This window comes from Diceros bicornis, chromosome 19 (assembly GCF_020826845.1).
Source record: "Diceros bicornis minor isolate mBicDic1 chromosome 19, mDicBic1.mat.cur, whole genome shotgun sequence".
Taxonomy (NCBI): domain Eukaryota; kingdom Metazoa; phylum Chordata; class Mammalia; order Perissodactyla; family Rhinocerotidae; genus Diceros; species Diceros bicornis.
Genome location: NC_080758.1, coordinates 1486457 through 1504621, shown reverse-complemented (window position 1 = coordinate 1504621; position 18165 = coordinate 1486457).

Genomic DNA, 18165 nt, shown 5'->3' with positions numbered 1-18165 from the left:
GGATGGAGACCAGCCTCTCCCCTCGGGCACTAGCTGGTGAGCCCCCCTCCGCAAAGGAGTCAGTGAGGTGCCCGCTCTGTGCCCACCGTGTCCCAGCAGCACCAGCCTCGCTGTTCACTGGAATTCTCAAGGTGCGAGGAAAGGCCCCCGGCCACCGTCCTGGGGACCGCTGCCCAGACTGGCCCTCTCTGAGGCACAGACTACATGCTTCTCGCTGTGTGGCCGGCACTGTGCCCAGTGCCGCAACCCCTCACACACAGACACACACACGTGCACTGGCACACCTTCACACACCCGCACGCTCACCCACATTCGTTCTCTCGCAGTAGCTGAGTTCCACGGCCGAGAGCTGCCCTTTCAGATTTCCCACTAGGTGGAGCATTAAAACCCTTGGGTTTTGTTTTTCAAACTTTGTGCATCTAGACCAGCACAGTCCAATAAAAATAAAATGGGGCAGGGATGTAAGTTTACATGAAACAAGTGAAATTAATTTTAATAATATCATTTAATTTAATCCAACATACCAAAAAATCATCATTTCAACATGTAATCAATGTAGGGAATTATCAATGAGAAGTTTTACTTTCCCCTTTTCTATTAAGTCTTCAAAACCCAGTGTGTGTTTCACGCTTACAGCACATCTAAATTCAGATAATTTTTATCAGAAATCGTTGATTGTGCTTAAATTTCATAACATTTTTAGTAAAAAATGACCCTCATTTACCTAAGTTGTCCCAAACATACTCAAAAGTTTTCAGTAACTGCACTGAGTATCAGTTTAAAATTTTAAATTTAACTTAAATTAATTAACGAGGCAGCCCACCTGGGTTAATAGCCATGAGATGATGTTATCAGCAAGGACTCCGAGGCCAGACGGGCTGGGGCACCAGGTGGGCCCGGCTGCCCTCGGAGGTCTGTATTGACGGGGACTTGGGAAGTCCTGCAATGAGGCGCCGGGCTCCCCGAAAACTGCCTGGCCCCCGATCTTTCTTCCCCTGGGAGCCCTGGTGACAGCTCAGGGAGCCGGAGTTCCACCCTTCTTTCCTCACCACCTCTTCTGCGTCTACCGCGGAGACCCACTGTGACGGCTGGGCCCCGACTCTGTGTCCCCCACCCTCAGGCCCAGGCTTGCACGTTGTCGCTGGATGACTTGTGTAAAAGCCGATGACTGCCCCTGATCCATGGCCTGGGGAGTGGAGGTGGGACAGGGGCACTCTGAAAACCACAGGTCAGACCCCTCCCACCTCCCACACTTCCCCCTGCTATAGGATAAAGGCCTGTGGGTGTTGTGTGCCCAACCCTGACACCGTCGCCTCCCCTGGCTGCCTTCTCTCACTCCCAGCTCCTTCCTGGCACAGGGCCTTTGCACGGGCTGCTCGCCCACCCTCATTCTCAGACCCTGAGCCAGGTGAGGGCCTGGGACAGGTGAGCACTTGGCTCCTTGTCACTCCTATCACACCATCACGACTTGTGACGGTAGTTGAATCTCAGATTGCCATCTCACCCAGTGGCGCCTGCTGCTCCAGGAGGGACCGCTGGCTTTGCTCTTCACTGTGTCCCAGAAGTAGGATGAGGTAGAAGCTGGAGAAGCACTAGGAAGAACCAGTGGACAGAGATTTTGACAAGAGCCCCCCAGGACCACACCCTAACCCTGGAGAGCATGGTGCTGCCGTGCCCACCGAGCTGGGCAGGAGGACCTGACCCAGGCCTGGCACAGGCTCCTGCCCACTGCCCCACTGCCCGCAGATGGAGGCGGGCGCGCCGCCCCGGGAGCCTCACGGGCAGTGTGTGGAGGTCAGGCGTCCAGGCAGGAGCTCAGGGCCCAGGAACCTGGGTGAGAACCTCACTCTCTGCTTGCTGGCAGGGGGTCCCCGTTCTTGGGTGTCAGGTCTGTGAAACGGGCTGAAATGCTCTTCTCTCTGGCTGTCCTGAGGAGCTCCCAGGCCCTTCATCCATTTGTCCAAAACTGTGTCTGAAACCTGATGGCTGTCAGGACTGGTGGGACAGAAGACGCGTCCCTGGTCAGCATGGCACTCTCCACAAAGTACCCCAAACAGCAGAAAAGCTGCAGTGACCAGGAGCTAGCAGGTGAGCCCGGGGGCAGCCCCACCCCGTGGAAGGGAGGCCCGCTGAGACCCCAGGGTGAGAAGGCACCAGGCGGAGGGGCTGGAGGGCCCACGGAGCAGACGCAGAGAGGGAGGGACAGGAAGGTGTCTGGGGGAAGGAGGGTGCTTTAGCGAGCGGCCGAGTGACCACAGATCGTGCAGGTCCTTCATGGTGGGCAGAATGGTGGCCCCCAATGATACCCGCATCCTAATGCCAGGAATCTGTCACCTTACCTGGCCCAGAGTCTGCACCTTGAGATGGGAGATGATCCTGATGATCTGAGTGGGCCCATGTTATCTCGAGAGTCCTGAGAAGAGGGAGGCAGGAAGATCAGAGTCAGAGAAGATGCGACGAGGGAAACAGAGGTCAGGTGATGCAAGGAAGAGGCCACAAGCCAAGGGATGTGGTGGCCTCTAGAAGCTGGAACAGGCAAGGCTTCTCCTCTGGAGCCTCCAGAAGGAACTCCATCCTGTGGACACCTGAGCCCAGTGGGACCGGGTGGGACTTGGGCCTCCAGAACTGTCAGAGGGGTGATTTGTCACAGCTGCAGCAGGAGACACACCCTGCCTTCAGGGAAAGGTTCTCTAAGCGCTGTAAGCTCTCCGGGAGCCAGGGGGGTTTAAGCAGGACAGTGATCAGCCTAAGTGGTGTTTCCTAAACACGAGCACATGGTGGGAGAAGGACCCCAGGGCCAGCGTTATTGACGGCTCACAGTGCCCTGGGTACCTCGTGGTGTTGTCTCATTAACCCTCCTACAGCCCTGCTGGGTCCCCATCTACAGACGGACAAACTGAGGCCCGGGGTCCTCCCTGTGCACCAGCCCTCGTGGTGGGCACTGGATCTCAGAGAAGCCCAGATGGGTCGCTACCGTCTGTGGGTGTATGTACGTGCCTTACGTGGCTTTGTCAACAGGCTCTCTTCTTTAGTCTCAAACGTGGCCTTGAGTCCCCTCGCTTGGGAAGCCCGTCAGGCTGGTCAGGTTGTCCTCGGTTCCGTGAGTCAAGTTCCGGTGGTCTGTCCAGGCTGAGCTGTGCCCAGCTTCCCAAGTGGCTTCTTCTCTGAAGCGTTTAGGAGCCTTTCCTGGGGCTGATGGAGCTTAACTGTGGGTGCTGGTGGGACACCCAGGCAGGAGAGGCAGACGCCCCAACCAGTGACAGGTGGTGGCGTCACCTGCGCGGGCTGGGGATTTCTGTGACTTCTGGACCTGCCCCTCCTGGGACTTCCAGGCTGGTTGGCAATTGTGTTTTCTAATGATTGACCCACTCTTAGAATTTACCTGACTTCCAGGTGCCTTGAAACGTTTACCTAAGGAGGGCTGGGGAGGGGCTCTGGCCCCCGTGCACATATTAGTCATTTCAGGCAGCTGCTGGGGTTCGCGGGCTTTCTGGAAGGAGTCTGAGTGTCTCTGAACACACAGCTTGGAGTCTGCACCTGTCACAGAGAGCTGAGTTTCTCCTCTGACACAAACTGGCTTGTGCCCACGACAGTCTGGGACACGGCTTTCCTGGCTGCCAGAAAATCAGGCACCTGGTTCTCATAGAGGCCGCCAGGAGCCCCTGTGTCTCCTCGCAGGCTGAGACCAGCCGGGAAAGCTCTCTCAAGCTGCCCCAGGGCAGAAACCTCCCTTCTTCCTGTCCTGGTAATTTTCCAGAGCTGAAAATTTCCTCTCGGGGTAGGAAGGACATTCAGCCACTGACAGCTCAACCAGAAACGTTTCTACCCGACCAGAAGTCACAGCTGCCCAGAGCGCGATCCAGGACGTGACTCAGCAGCACAAGGGAAGCAGGCAGGGCGGGGGCGGAGGCAGCTCCGGGGCGGGGCGGGGACACCAGCTGCTGGGGCACTGCCCTCTCGGGGTGCATCCAGAGCCAGGGCGGGGGGATGCTGGGTGGTCTGGCCTCCCCCCACCTTTCAGACCACACGCCTCTCTGGCATTGACAGGGCATGGAACATTCCGGGGAAGGTGACTTGAGTGGGCAAAGCCTCAGGACCCTGGCCGAAGGTGGGAGAGAGGCCCCCAAGAGGTAATTCGTTCCCAGTTGGCCTGCGGCAGGAAATCGGGGGAAGCGGAGGTGTCGGGTGATGCAGGCTCTCTCAGCCAGAGTCTCAGGACTCCGGCTCCGTGCAGGTTGACGGTGACTGTGCAGCTGCAGTCTGTCCAGCTTGCCCCACAATGACGCTGCACCACACCAAAACAAAAACCAGTCGAGTGTGACGCTGAACCTCCGTCCTGTAGTCCTTCTCCACCCTCAGAACAATGGCAGTGGGTCCCCCGCCCCGGGGGTAGGAGGCCCCACATGGAAAGTGACGGGAAGCGAGTCCCACGTTCGGGTGGGAGCCCTCGGGACCCAGCGCGCCTGCTCCTCTTCCCCTGACCTGGCAGCTGCACCTCAGCCTCTGCACGGCACCCACGGGGGCCTGCCCGGGACAGAGCCCCTGGGACCTTGGGCCTGGGCCTAGGCCTGCTCGTTACGACGGCACGACTGGGTCTGTGTTGCAGACCCACCTCAGAACTGGCGCAGCTCCAGAAGCCCAGCTAACTGAGCCCCCTCTTCTAAGAACTTTCCAGGCAATTCAGTATTTGGATATTTTTAAGGAAATTTCTTTATTGTTATCTAAATACGTCACTATCAAAAAAAGGAAATGCCATCCAAACCACACTCCTGCCAGTTTCACCAGAGAGAGCAGATGATTCCGGAACTTGGGGCAAGGACCCAGCCAGACCTCCGGTCCAGAGAGAGGAACAGTGCATCCTCCTGCCTCCTGCAGGGAGGTGCCCTGACTGTCTCCAGGCCCGAGTCTCCACCAACAGTAGGAACAGTGCAGACCGTGTCCCCACATCCCCTTGTCCCCATGTCACCCTGTCCCTGCGTCCCTGCCAGCCACTTAACGTTACAAGTGGTCTGAATAGAGTCCCACGGAGTCCACACATGTCAGCAGTGCCCAGGTACATGCTTCCAGAATCACCCGTGCAGAGGCCCAGCCTTTGCTCTCCTCCCCAGAGATACGGGTAAAGATTTAAATGCAAATCCGTATATTATGACCTACTTTCATTACAAACCATCTCCCCACTCCCAGGTAACAGCCTGTGGTGTAGAGCAGACACTTAGAAAGAGCGCTTTGGGAACCCACGGCTCTGCATGGTAAGCAGAGCCAGGCCATTGTGGGGATGGGGAGTGAGAGCAGGCTGAGCCCCGACCCCGAGGGGCAGCGACTGGGACTGGCCCGCATGTTCCTTGGTGGGCGCGTCCTAGGAACTCCATCCACCACGCACCATGCAAGTCTCGCTGCTTTTCCTCCTTCAGCTTAGAAGTTAATGTTGCCCCAACCAAGACAAAGAGACAACGAAAAGCTGGTCCTGGGCCGGCCACCCTCTGCCCGCCCACCGCTGCTGCGCCCAGGACAACAGCTGCTGAAATGCAATTTCCTCGTTGGGCCTGGTCCTGCTGGGGTGTGGTCAGCTCCGGAAAGCAGTGCCAGGAGGCGTTGGGGGTGGGGGGATTGCTGCTCTGCCATGAGGAGGCGAGACACCGATGTGAAGCTGGAAGTCGGAATTGACGAGGAAAACGAGCCTCCGTGAAGTGGGAGCACCCTCAGTGCAACTACAGCTGCTAGAAGCATGTACGCAGCAGTGGCCTGGCAGGTCCACACCACCCACCCACGCCCAGGTGTCCCTCCCCCAACCTGCCAGGAGCTGGGGGGGCTTTGTGTAAGAAGCAGCTGAGCCGAGTGTGGGACGTGTGGGGCTGCTCAGAAATGGCTTCCCGGGGCTCAGTCACAGTGAGGAGCCCAGGGAGAGCAGCGGTGACAAAGGGTGACACAGTGACCAGCAGGGTGGCCCCGTCCTCCCCTGCAGCCTGGCCCATTCTGGGTGCCCTTCCCTTCCCGGCACCTTCCCTCCTCAGGGCCCACCGAGGCCTCAGAACAGGGGGTGCGGGGGCAGGGGAGGCAAAGCCCCCATCCCTGCATCCTCCACACCAGCTCTGCTTGGATCTGTCTTATTGACCGGGGTTCTGCATAAGAGTTCAGTTCTGTCACTTTATAAGTGGGGAAACTGAGTCTCTGAGGAGGCTTGTGACTTGCCCATGGCCTCCTGAAAAGCAAGGACCAGGACCTTTGTGGTTTGGCCTTTAGGCACCTTCCTAAGGGACCTGCCTGCCAGTGCCATGCAGCCTGCTCCCAGACTCCAGCCAGCCCCCAGCCCTCAGTCCTGGCGCAGGGGGGGAGGATGCCCTCCGTCCACTTGGGCTGCTCCTGCTGGGTCACCCTGGTGCCCGGGCCAGGCTGTCCTTCCAGGATCCTCTCCAGATGGTGGGACCCAGGGACTTCCTCCTGACTCTGGGCACGAGTTGACCTCTAGCTTAACCTTCCCGGGTAGAAGGACACCTGGGGAGGGGTCAACAGCCTTGGCCTGGCTTCTTGGGTGCTGCTGGCAGCTGCCAGGATCACTGGGAATACGCTGATGCTCCCTCCCCTCCCTCACGTCCAGGCCACCCTCTCCTCCATTGGCGGCTCCTTCCCAGTCTCCTCCCACCCAGAGGGCCCTTGGTCTCAGATATATGCGACCTAATTGCCACAAATGACATCCCATTTCTCACCTCCAGGCTTGACTGTCCCTGAAACCCAGAGCTGGATGTCCAGCTGCTGACCCACTGTCTGCTCTGGGTGTCCAGCAGATATCTCAGATCTACCTAACTTGGAAACTTTGACTTCCTCCCAGCTCTGCTCTGCCCCCGTCCTCTTCATCTCGTGGATGACCCTCTCTCCTTCACCCCCCACGTCTGCTCCAAGAGGGAGTCCTGGGCCCTACCTCCAAAACACCTGTCGAATCCTCGGCCTTCTCTTCATCCCTCCTGCCCCCACTGCCTCTTGCCTGATCTCCCTGCATCCATTCTGGTCCCCTGCCCCTACCAGTCTGACTCCATGCTGTGACATCTCCTAAGAACACACTTCAAATCGTGTCACAACACAGTCACAACGTTTCAGTGGCTCTCCATTGTTTTCCAGATAAAGTTCAAGCTCTTTACCATGTGGTGGGAGGAGGGCTGGCATAAGGGAGACCTCCATACATCATCGTCTTCATCTTCATCATCACCGTCACCCTCACCATCATCATCGTCACCATTATCACCATCACCATCATCACCATCACCATCATCACCATCACCATCACCATCATCACCATCTTCACCATCACCGTCACCATCGTCACTAGCATTGCTATCACCGTCATCACCATCACCACCATCACCTTCATCGTCACCATCATCATAGTTTGCCAGCAAAGCAAGGGAGCATCTCCCTAGAAGTAGGATCCAGGAGGCAGAGACACCCCCAGACAGTGCTTCTGTCACTGTGAGCGAGGCCTGGGCAGGAGGAAATTACCACCTCCCAGGCCATGTAGAGACATAATTAATGAAGGTTACGAGGAAAATATTTATCAGCACTGCTGAGGTTTTTCCGTTTCCCTAATCTGAGGCAACCGGCTGTGAGTCACTTGTCACTAGAAGTTGAGTTCTCCAGGCCGGGCAGCCCCCACCTTGCTCAGCCAAGTGTGAAGCCTGCCGTCAGGAGCCCCGCCCGGCACAACTGCCCTACACCAGCTCCTTAAGCCTGAATGATATCCCACTGTGTGGGTGTGTGTGTTTTGTTTATCCACCATCCACTGACACTTGAGTGGCTTCTATCTCTTGGCTGTTGTGAATTTGCTGCTATGAACACGGATGTGCAAATATCTTTTCAAGTCCCTGCATTCCATTCTCTTGGGGGTACACCCAGAAGTGGGATTGTCAAATCATATGGGAATTCTGTTGTTAGTTTTCTGAGGAATCGACAGATTGTTTTCCATGGTGGCTGCACCATTTTACATTCCCACCAGCAGGTGTACTTTCAAGAAGCCACCAGAGGGTAGAGGAGGGCGTGGTGTGCTCCTGAGAAATGCTGACATAATGCCCTGGAAAATGAAGTCCTAGCTAAGATCGAGCCTCCCAGAGCGGCTCCAGCCCTCACAGGAGCCAGGCTCCCACGTCACCTGCTGGCATGGAAAGAACTTCCAGAAAGGGCAGGAGGCAGAGGGCAAACCCGGATTGCAACTTGGCAGGGGCGGGGCTTCCAGGTGAAGGGCTGGCTCCCAGCTCACCTGAAGCAGCTGGAGGAAGGGGACTTCTCTGTGAATAGCTGCCGAGGAGGGTGTCCAGGTGGGGGCTAGGACCCCTGGTGGGCAGGTGTCAGCCCCCGTAGTCTCCCAGCCTGAGAGCTGCAGCTCCCAGCATATCCGCTAGATTCTCCCCCTGAGACATTCTCTGTGTCACTTGGCTTGGCCGGCCATGCCTGCCTGGGGCAGCCCCTTCTCCCGGGAGTGGCACCTCCACCCATCCAGAATCTGCCAGGGCCTCCTACAGGGGATGGGGTAGGGTGGGGACACCTGCTCTGGGGTTCCAGGCCTGGGATTTGGGGAGGGGAGGGAGCATCCTCCTGCGGATGTAAAGGGGGCATAAGTGGAGCCTGGCTTGGAGCTGGGGACACGGCAGGAACACGTTGGAGGCCGTGGTCGTAGGAGATGGGGACTCCTGAACTAGGACAGGGTGAGGGCGGGGGGCAGGGGGCAAGATCATACCTGGGGCACAGCCCAAGTAACACATTGGATAGTGACACCACTGGGCAAGTGGAGAGGGAGGGAGAAAGAGAAGAGGGAGAAGGAGGAGGGAGGGAAGGGAGGACCTAGGGAAGAAGGAGGGAGAGACAGAGGGAGGGAAGGAGGGAAGGAGGAGGAGGAAGGAGTTGGAGAGAGCAGCTGTGGGTTTGAGGAGAAAGGGCCTGAAGGATGCAGCTGAGCCCCCCTTCCCTCGGTGTGTGGCGTGTTGACTGGACGACTCTGGGAGATGCCCAGCGCCTGAGGCTGGGCCTGGCTCAGGACAGAGACATGCATGGGAGGTGATGGCGGTGGTAATTGCTTGGTGCAAGAGGCCACCCAGGGAGCTGGTGCCACAGTGGAGAAATATCCCCAGCCTTAGGATGGGAGCCCGTCCTCAGAAACGTGGAGTCCTGGGCCCAGGCTGGATGCCCTCCTGGCTCAGCTGTTCATGGAAAAGTCCCCTCCTCCTGGTGCTTCTGGAGTGCTAAGCTGGGGTCCCTTGGCTTCTGGGGTGCCTGGGCTCCCTCTACATACCCAGCCCTGCACCCCAGTGGATTTCTTAGGACAAAAGAATACCCGCGCAGTGGGCCAAGTTAGGGGTGTCTAGGAAAAGCCAGCACTGCCCTCTCCCAGGGCCGACAATGGGGCCCACCTTATGCTAAAACAGGTGCCACGCTGCAGGGCACAGCTGCTGGGCCCCTCGATCTTTGACGCATCAGCACAGCACACATGCGTCTCCTTCTGGAACAAAGTCCGAGCTCCGAGTTAATGGCTGCAGGGTGCTCCCGAGCAGGTCTCCCGTGATGTACCCTCTGCTCCCCGAGCGAGGACCAGGCAGGGTGCAGTGTGCTGCATCAGGGGTGACATGCAGTCTGAATTTTAATAAGCCGTGCAGATTAGTCCCCTGAAGGCTGTGGCAGGTAACCCACAACCAGTCCCTGCTGATGTCACCCGTGCCAGCTCCTTCCAGGACCTCTGAAACCTCTCCCCAGATCACAAGGAGCAAAGCGGGGTGTGAGCACGTAGTCTGTCCGCGCTGACCAGCCCCGGAACACGGCACCCAGCCCGTGTCCACGATGGGGCGTGGCTGTCAGCGTGAGGATGGTGATGACCCTGGTGATGAGGGTGTGGCAACATGGACAACGTGGGCGCAGAGTGCTGGGGAGAGTTCATCTCTCAAGCTGTGCGTGGTGAACGCGGACGTCGTGCCAAGACGGGGGAGAAACGTGAAAAACAGGACAGCAGGCGCTGTGTTTGTGCCATGGGGCCAGGAGCGAATTTTCCTCCTTAAAAATTTCCTTCAACACTGTTATAACGTTGCTTTTGCCATAAATAAAACTCCTGGGACAAAAGGAGGAGACAGAGAGAGAGACAAATGAGAAAGAGAGAGAGAGTGAGACAGAGACAGAGAGATGATGTCACAGACAGGGGAGAAGAGAATACAGGGAGAGAGAATACAGGGTTGGACCTGAGGAGGGGCGTGGGGTGTCCTGGCCGAGGGGTCTGGGGTCTCCAGGGAACCCTGGCGGGGGACACTGGGGAGGGGCAGGGACATGACAATGAACGAGGTGAGGACCACGTGCAAAAGAGCAACCTCTGGGTGGTCGCCCGGCTGGTCGATAATTCTTTCTGAAACGCTGAAGATGCACAAGGGGGGTGCCTGCACTGGCGCCCGGCACAGCCCCCTGGAGCTGACATCTGGGGGGCGTGGCAGGCACCGCACAAATACACACAGATCCAGCCCGGGGACCACTGGGGACAGCGGCAGGCAGAGGCGACAGGAACGTGAGCCTCGGAGGGACAGTGGAGAGAGGAGAATGGGAGAAGTGAATGACTCCAGAAATGTTTGGGAAGGATGGGATGTGGGCAGAAGGGGAGATCGGCAACTTCAGTGTTCTCTCCTGAGCTGTCACTGAGGAAGACGGGGACAGCGGGAGGGTGCAGGTTGGTCCGAGGAGGAGGCCCTGGGCCGTGATGGAGGTCTGGGGGACAGCTGGAGGGACCACATGGACACCTCACAGGGACACGTGCAGGAAGTCAGGGGGCTCTAAGGGTGGAAGTTGGAGGACACCCAGTGCAGACATGGGTTTGGGGCGTGTGGACAGAGAAAAGCTAGCCTGGGACCCAGCAATGCCTGCCTCAAAGGCTGAGGGGACAGAGAGACAGCAGAGAAGGACACAGGGCGTCTGAGGCCTTGAAGGGCAAGGGGTGCAAGTTCCCAGGACGTGGCTGCTCTCCTGGGAAAGAGGAAAGCTGGGGCCCCACGGATCAGCGGAAGAGGGTGGAGGGTGGGTCTCCGCCAGATGAAGCTGGGTGAATAGTGTTTGGGGGTCCCGGGGATGGATGGAGCTGCCGGGAGCAGGATCAGTTCAGGGAAGGGAAGGGGTGGGGGTGCGGCTTCATCCTAAGAGACAGAGGCAGGGTCTGCACAGGAGGAGGATGTGGGGGCCTGGCCCCAGACACCAGGGTGCCCAGGTTCGGAGGTGACCTCAGCAGGTCCACTGGCCCTCCAGGAGCATCTGGAAGGGTTTGTGGGAAGCATTTCTGAGGGAACGGAGCGGTGGACAGCAGAGAGGGGTCCAGGCCTGGCCCAGTCCAGGCAGGAGGGGGTACCGCCAGGGGAGGGGGTGGGAGAGCTAGGCAGGGGTGTCTCTGGAGTCCTTGCTGAGGAGGCCGGCTGGCACCCTTGGGCCCCAGGAAGTCACCCCACTTCCTGCGATGGAACACCATCTGGGACCCGGAAATTAAGCTGACTCTTCCAGTCCCCTCGGGGTCTCCACATTCCTGGGATTCAATAGAACATTCAGGTCTCTCAGCAAGCCAGAAAATTGCATTTCTACCCTGGGGTGGGAACACGAAAATTCTCCTACATGGGAAAGTGCCCAGTTCCTCCTGGCCACGTCATCACGGAGAGTTTTGAAGATTTTCTCACCACCAAGTGAGTTTAGATGCTGTCATCCACCCTCTCTAAGAACTCGCCGGAGCATGCCCGGCCCACTGGACCGGCACATTTGGGTCAGAGCAGGTTGGCTCAAGCTGGACAGGGTCCTGGTGGGTGCCACAGTTTCCGGGCCCTGCGGATAGCAGGCACTTCTCAGGAAGGACTCTCAGGACCAGAGGGCACCCCTCTTGTGTGCCCCTGGGCTTTCTCCTGACCTCTCCCAGGGGACTTGCAGTGGCCTCAGCCAGGAGCTCTCTGCAAGAAGCCAGGGAGCTTGGAGAGGGCCAGGCTGGTCACTCTGCCCCAAAGCAAGGCTCTTCAGGGACACACACAACCTCGGGCAAAGTCCCAAAGTCTCAGCTGGTCCCTCGAGGTTCACCCTGGGCCCAGGGACCTCCATCGGGGTCTCCGCTCTGCCTGCCGTGCTTGCGTTCCCCATGCATGCCCTATAAGCTCCTCTTGTCCTCCAGACTCAGTGGTCCCTCCGAGGAGAGGCCCAGCAGTGTGTTTGCAGGCCCTCTGCCCTTCATCCACAGCACCCACTGATTCTAGTGGGCGGCTGCAGAGCCCTCTCAGATGTGGCCTGCCCTCCCACCCATCTCCTAGCGCTTATTGAGCACTGCCGGATGGAGCCGACCACCACCTTGTCTCAGCTCCTTCCCTGAGTCAGAAGCCCCCAGAGGTTGGTTTCCCAGTTGGGAATTTGTCCCTCATTTTCCAGGAGGGCAGGTGGCTGGCAAATTACCCCAGAGGGGCTCTCAACTCCCTGCAGCTGGTCAGCCGGGGTGGAGCGAGGCTGTCCAGGATGCCTGGCCACAGTTGCCCCTCTGATGGTTGAAAAGGTCATGGGTGGGGGAGGAAATGCACCAAGGGCTCAGGCCACTGAGTGACCTGGCTCAGCCAGGTCCGTGTCCTGGTGACTCAGTGAGCATGGTCGGCAGGAAAGGGCCGTCCCAGGTAGCAGTTCTGGGACCATGATAAGGCCATTCTGAGCGGAGGGGACACTGGGGGCCGGCTCCAGGCTATGGATGCCCAGGACGTCTCCCAGGGCTGGGGAAACTGAGGCAGCCCCTTGTGATCATGTCTCGTGAGTGTGCATCCCCTCCTCCCCACCCCCATTGTCTCAGCGGGGCCTGGGTATCAGACGCTGGATGATCAGCTTCTTGAAGGTTCTCCCAGGGAGCGTGACCCTGGCAGGAGCCACGGTAAAGCCTACACCCATGAAATGGTGAAGAGCCCCAGAGCCCAGCTATTCAGCTTCCAGGGGTGGAGGAGAGGAAAGAGAGGAGACATGGTTCTGGAGGACTTCCTGGAGGAGGCAGGATAGAGATTTGCATAGTCAGCAAAGGAGGACATTTTCAAGAACACTGCAAGTGCATAGGCATGGTGGGGGTAGGGGGGGGATGACCCACAGGTGTTTGTGGTGCAAGGAGGGTCCTGACTGTAGCAGAGAGGGTGGGTGGAGCCACTGGAAGGTGAGGCCAGCAGGGCAGGCCTGGAAGGGAGCCAAGAGCCAGGCCCCGGGTGGGGGGGGGTGAGCTCCAGCCCCAGGCCAGAGGGAGACACAGGACAAGGACACTGACCAAGGGAGGCACAGGGCCAGAGGGGCCCAGGGAATCAGAGGCCGAGTGCAGGACAGACCACACTGGCTCCGTGGGAGAAGCAGAGGCCGCCTGTCTCTCTGCATCCAGGTCTGTCCCTTCCTGGAAACTTTTGCTCCTTTCTGTTAATTGTCACGAGCAGCAGCCAGGACACTTGGCTCCTGGGGAGGTGGCTGCTTGGGGGTGAAGATGCTGAAGGCAGGGCCTTGGCAGCAGGGAAGGCCCCTCACTTTGCTGAGGTTCCCAAGAAAATAGAACACAAAGAAGTGCCCAAGCAGGGCTGCAAATAAGTGTCGATAATTTGAATGTTTGCACATAACGTTTTTAATACAAAAACACCCCCATGCAACGTAATCTTGCTAGTCAGAAGGCAGTTACAGGGCTTACAGACAGTACTGTGTATCACAGGCGGGTGGGCTGGATGGCAGAGCCAGGGGGAAGGCTTGCCGGCCCCTTGCCCGTAGGTCCCATGGCTGCACACGCAGTTGTGTTTGAAACTGACGTAACCACTCACCTGTTGTGAAGTCCCGCTGGAATGTGAGGTCTCCGCCAAACGGGCTTTCTGACCCTACTCCACTCCCAGACAGGCGGGGCAGGCGCCAGGCAGGCCGGGGCAGTTCCGGATGCCCTCTAGCTGGCAAAGACATTTGCCTCTTTATAGAAGTGAGTGCAGAAGGACCGCACAAGTGGATCCACAGTTAAATTCAAATGATCCTTATAGGGAAATGCCGGGCGGCTGCCGCCACGGGTCTGGACCAGGGCTGGGCTCAGCGGGCGCTGGGAGTCTGGCTCAGCTCTCCCTGCAGCTCCCGCAATGCCTGTGCCACAGAGCCACCCCCACGGAGTCTGCCTTTCCCGGAACCTAGGGTGCCCCAGGTGCCCTCAAATTGTGTTCTCAGAACTCGGAGCTGTCTGGCTAGACAGAGAACTCCAGACTCCATCTTTTTCTACCCGAAACCTAATCTCTAACTCTAGGATCTCTGAGCAAGGACCAGTGAGCTGGTGGCTTCTAACGAGAACATGATACTGCTTCTGCTGCCCAGACGCAGAAGCCTGAGCTGTCACAGGTAGAACAAGCCAGACCCAAATGCTGGTGAATGAGGGTCTCTGTTCTCCTGGGCCCAGAGCTCCCATCGCCGCCCCGAGAAGGGCAGCCAGCACGTCGTCATTCCTGTGGGAATCGGTGCATCTGTAACCCCAGGAAGAATCTCCCTGGTCTGCCAGCGCTTTGGAAGGATGCCTGGGACCTGGGCAACGGAATCAGATTCCCCAGCACTGCTTTTAAAGGTGGCAGATACTCTGAAAAAGACAAAGATGGAATTGAAACTCCATCTCCGGAGAGCCACTTTGCTGCGGGAGATACAGAGGGAGGAACAGGGGGGATGTTTGTGGCCCAGAGACGGCTCCTCACGACTTGCCAGGCTGCTGTCACACAGACCAGTCAGCAGGCACTTGCGCAGAGCTGGCCAGGGTCCCAGCCCAGCAAGGCCACCATCTCAATTCACGTCAGGTGAGCAAAGCAGCAGGTGGAACACGGAGTGGCTGCTAACGACCACGACAGCTCGCACGGAGGGCTTCTGCGTGTGCATGCCCAGCACGACACCAAGCACTGTGAGAAGGGTGGGAAACCAAGGCCCAGGGAAGCTAATCAAGTGCCCCAGGCAAAGGTCAGCAAGTGGCCGCGGAGGGCCCCAAGGGCCCCTGGCCATACTCTACTCCAAAGGGGCTTTCCCTCCCTAGGGTGGAATTATGAATTTGAAGACAGAAGATGCTTTTTACCATTCGTGGACTCATGCTAACAAAGACCCTCCCGGTGGTCCACGCCCTCCCCTCCCCTGACAATCTTAATCCCGCCATGAAGCTTTGCCTTCTGGGAAGTTTGGATGACTTCAGGCTGAGTCTCTTCCTGGGACCACGCTGACCTCATGCCTCTCTTCTTTGTAAGCCATGTACCAGCTGTCAGCCCACACCTGGACTGCACCTTTCCTGAACATAGCGTCTAATAGAGCGAGAGAGCTCACACACCTGTACTCTGTAACTGAGGATGAGAAACTGTTTTGCCTTGAGCCTGATAGATCCCCTTAACCTTCAGCAAAATCCTCTTTCTTCATGCAAAACAGTCAAATCATAACCTTAGGTATTTTTTTAAAACTTTCTCCTGAACCGCCACTGCATGGTCACAGCCTCGACTTTGCTCCCAATGTGTCTTCATCATTTCCGAGACTTGGTGTCGATTGTCATTAGGGTGAAATGGCCTCCTTGGGAGATCAAGAAGGGAAGAACATTGGCAGTTTCAAATGATTCAACGAATCATTTTGCAATCATATATGCAAAACTCACCAAAATAGAAATGACCACAAAACACCACAGTAACATAGGATTTTAAGCATTCTTCAAATAAAGCATTCCTAGCTGAGCCGGTCCCTTTCGGATACCATGCCCCGTGTCCCGTTTTCCAGGCCAGAACCCCAGACAGGGGCTTCGAGGATCAGGGGGTGCTTCTGGTTTGGCCATTAACCTGTCCCAGGACCTGGAGAAAGTTTCTCTCTCTCCACTTCTCTTCTGATCTCAGGAGGAGACACACTTCCCCCAAGGCGAGATGTCGGTAAAGCCAGCTGAAGTTCCAGGAGAGAGGGCTGTGTTGGTACCAGCTTGCACATTTCAGTTCTCTGGGAAGCCTCCAAAGATGATGTCAGAGGGCAGTGACTGACCACAGACATGTACAGCGGCTGTTCCGCGCCTGCTGGAGATGCCCCAACTCTCAGCAGTGCATCCCCCGCAGGACCACGGTGGGGGGTGGGGGATGAGGGGGAGGGACTTGGGTTCTTTCCTTCTTTTCCTTTTAATTATTTTCTCTCTAGACAGAACCCTGCCGGGATAGAACTTATTGAGTTCGGAATGTTCCAGGGCACTTTATCAGGCTGCCCTTGTTCTCAGAGGCTGCTGTGCTCTGTGGGTGACCTCTCAGGCCTCCTCCTTGCCCCTCCTAATTCCTCCGAGGGGAGGAGGACGAGGATAGAGCTGACGGCAGCCTGGAGTCTGGGCCAGCTCTCTGGTCCCCCTTCCCACCCCAGGGCACGGCCGTGCGGGCAGGCTGCACAGGGTGTGGTCTCAGGGCACACAGGTGCTCCCAGGGGCCTCTCAAGGCACCTGGGCATGGTGGGCCGGTGGGGGGACTTTAAGGATGGCAGGCCTGCATTCTGCATTAATATGCCTCAAATGTTTGCTTCCAATTTACCTTTCAAATCATGTCTGTGGACCCCTGGTGGGGAAACCGTCCAACACGATGGTCAGTTTGCTGGTGCCGACAGGGAAGGGCCATGAGCCCAGCCTTGGGGGGCCAGTGTTTGCCCAAGGTGGACCAGGGCCCTGTGGCATGTGGCGGAAGGGCCAGTGCCTAGACAGGACTGCCAACAGCAGTGAGCCACAGTGAGAGCTGGGTTCTCTCCTTCCTTCTCACCCCACGGAGCTGATCACACCCAGGAGAAAGTCTCTGTGAGTGTCTGACACCAGCCAACGTCCTTTTGCAAACCAGGAGGGAGCAGGTCTGAGGCTAACAACCCTCAGCAGACAGCCTTATTTGGCTAGAATTTAATACTGCTTTCTGTTTTTTTAATCTATTTTCATTTATTTTACCTCTCTACGGTAATGACAGGGATTTCTGTTTTTTTAAATAAACTTAACCTTTTAGTAAAATACATGCATTGTTCAAAGGAAAAACATTGTGTAAATAATGGTTTCAAGGAATATAATCCAAAATGAAATCTGGAAACAAGTCCAATCCTGCTTCCGACATTTGAAATGCTTTCACAACATCCGCATCAGAAGGTTGGCTAGCTCTGCTCACATGCCCCCCCATGATGGGGAACTCACCACCTACCAAAGGCATCTCGAGTCAGCTCCACTGGAAAATGCTGCTCCCAGCAGGTTCCTCACTGAGGCCAGGTCCGCAGAGCAGCTTGATGCCCTTTCCTCATGGGGAGTCTTTGCAGAGCCGGATCCCATCTGCTCTTGGCAGCCTCCTCTTCCAGGTTCCGCCTGCAGTTCCTCATCCTCTTGGAGGGAACTTCTCCCTCCAGGAACAACAGTTAGTGTTTGTTGGGAGATTCCAGGAATAGAGGCCAATATTCCAGGAGCAGCTGGACCTCACCCCAGCTTCCGGGAGTGGAGGCTCGCATGGAGACAGCCTAGAGGCCCAGGACATCACCAGGGACTCCCAGGACCAGACAAGTGGGCACAAGCCTCTCCCTCTGAAGGAAGAGCATTTCATAAATAACTGCGCCCTGTGGGCATTCTCCCATGAGCCCCTGCACCTCCTCTGGCTGTGCCTCTCCCCCCTCCCCCACCCCCACAGGAAGAGGCCAGCCCCCCCACACCTCCTCTGTGGTACCATGGGTTATCAGCCTGAAGTCAGTTTCGGTCATTTCTCCCTTGCCTAACTTGTCTTAGGCTTCAAACACACGCACGGGTGACTTTTGTACACTTCTTTTAAAATAAATCCATTTTACGGAAACGAAAAAGGAAAAAAATTGTGGAGTGTTATTGTGATCAGCTGTTAATACATTAACTTGGTGACCCTATGAACCCTTATCTGGGGCAACCTCATCCCTGTTTCATTCTATTTAATGTTTTCAATGGCCCTTTGAGGAAGTGCTATCATCCCCTGGGTTCTACGGATGAGGATGCTGAGGTTCAGAGAGAATAAGCAATATGTTCAAGGTCACAGAGCAGGAAATACTGGCAGGAATTCAAATAGGACCTCCTGTTGATGGTGATGGGTCTGGTACCCCCTCCTGCCTGACATCAGTGCTGACGTCAAAAAGAGGATCATTTTACCGAAAAGGCAACAGGCAGGAAACACTGGATTCCCCCAGGAGAGAGTG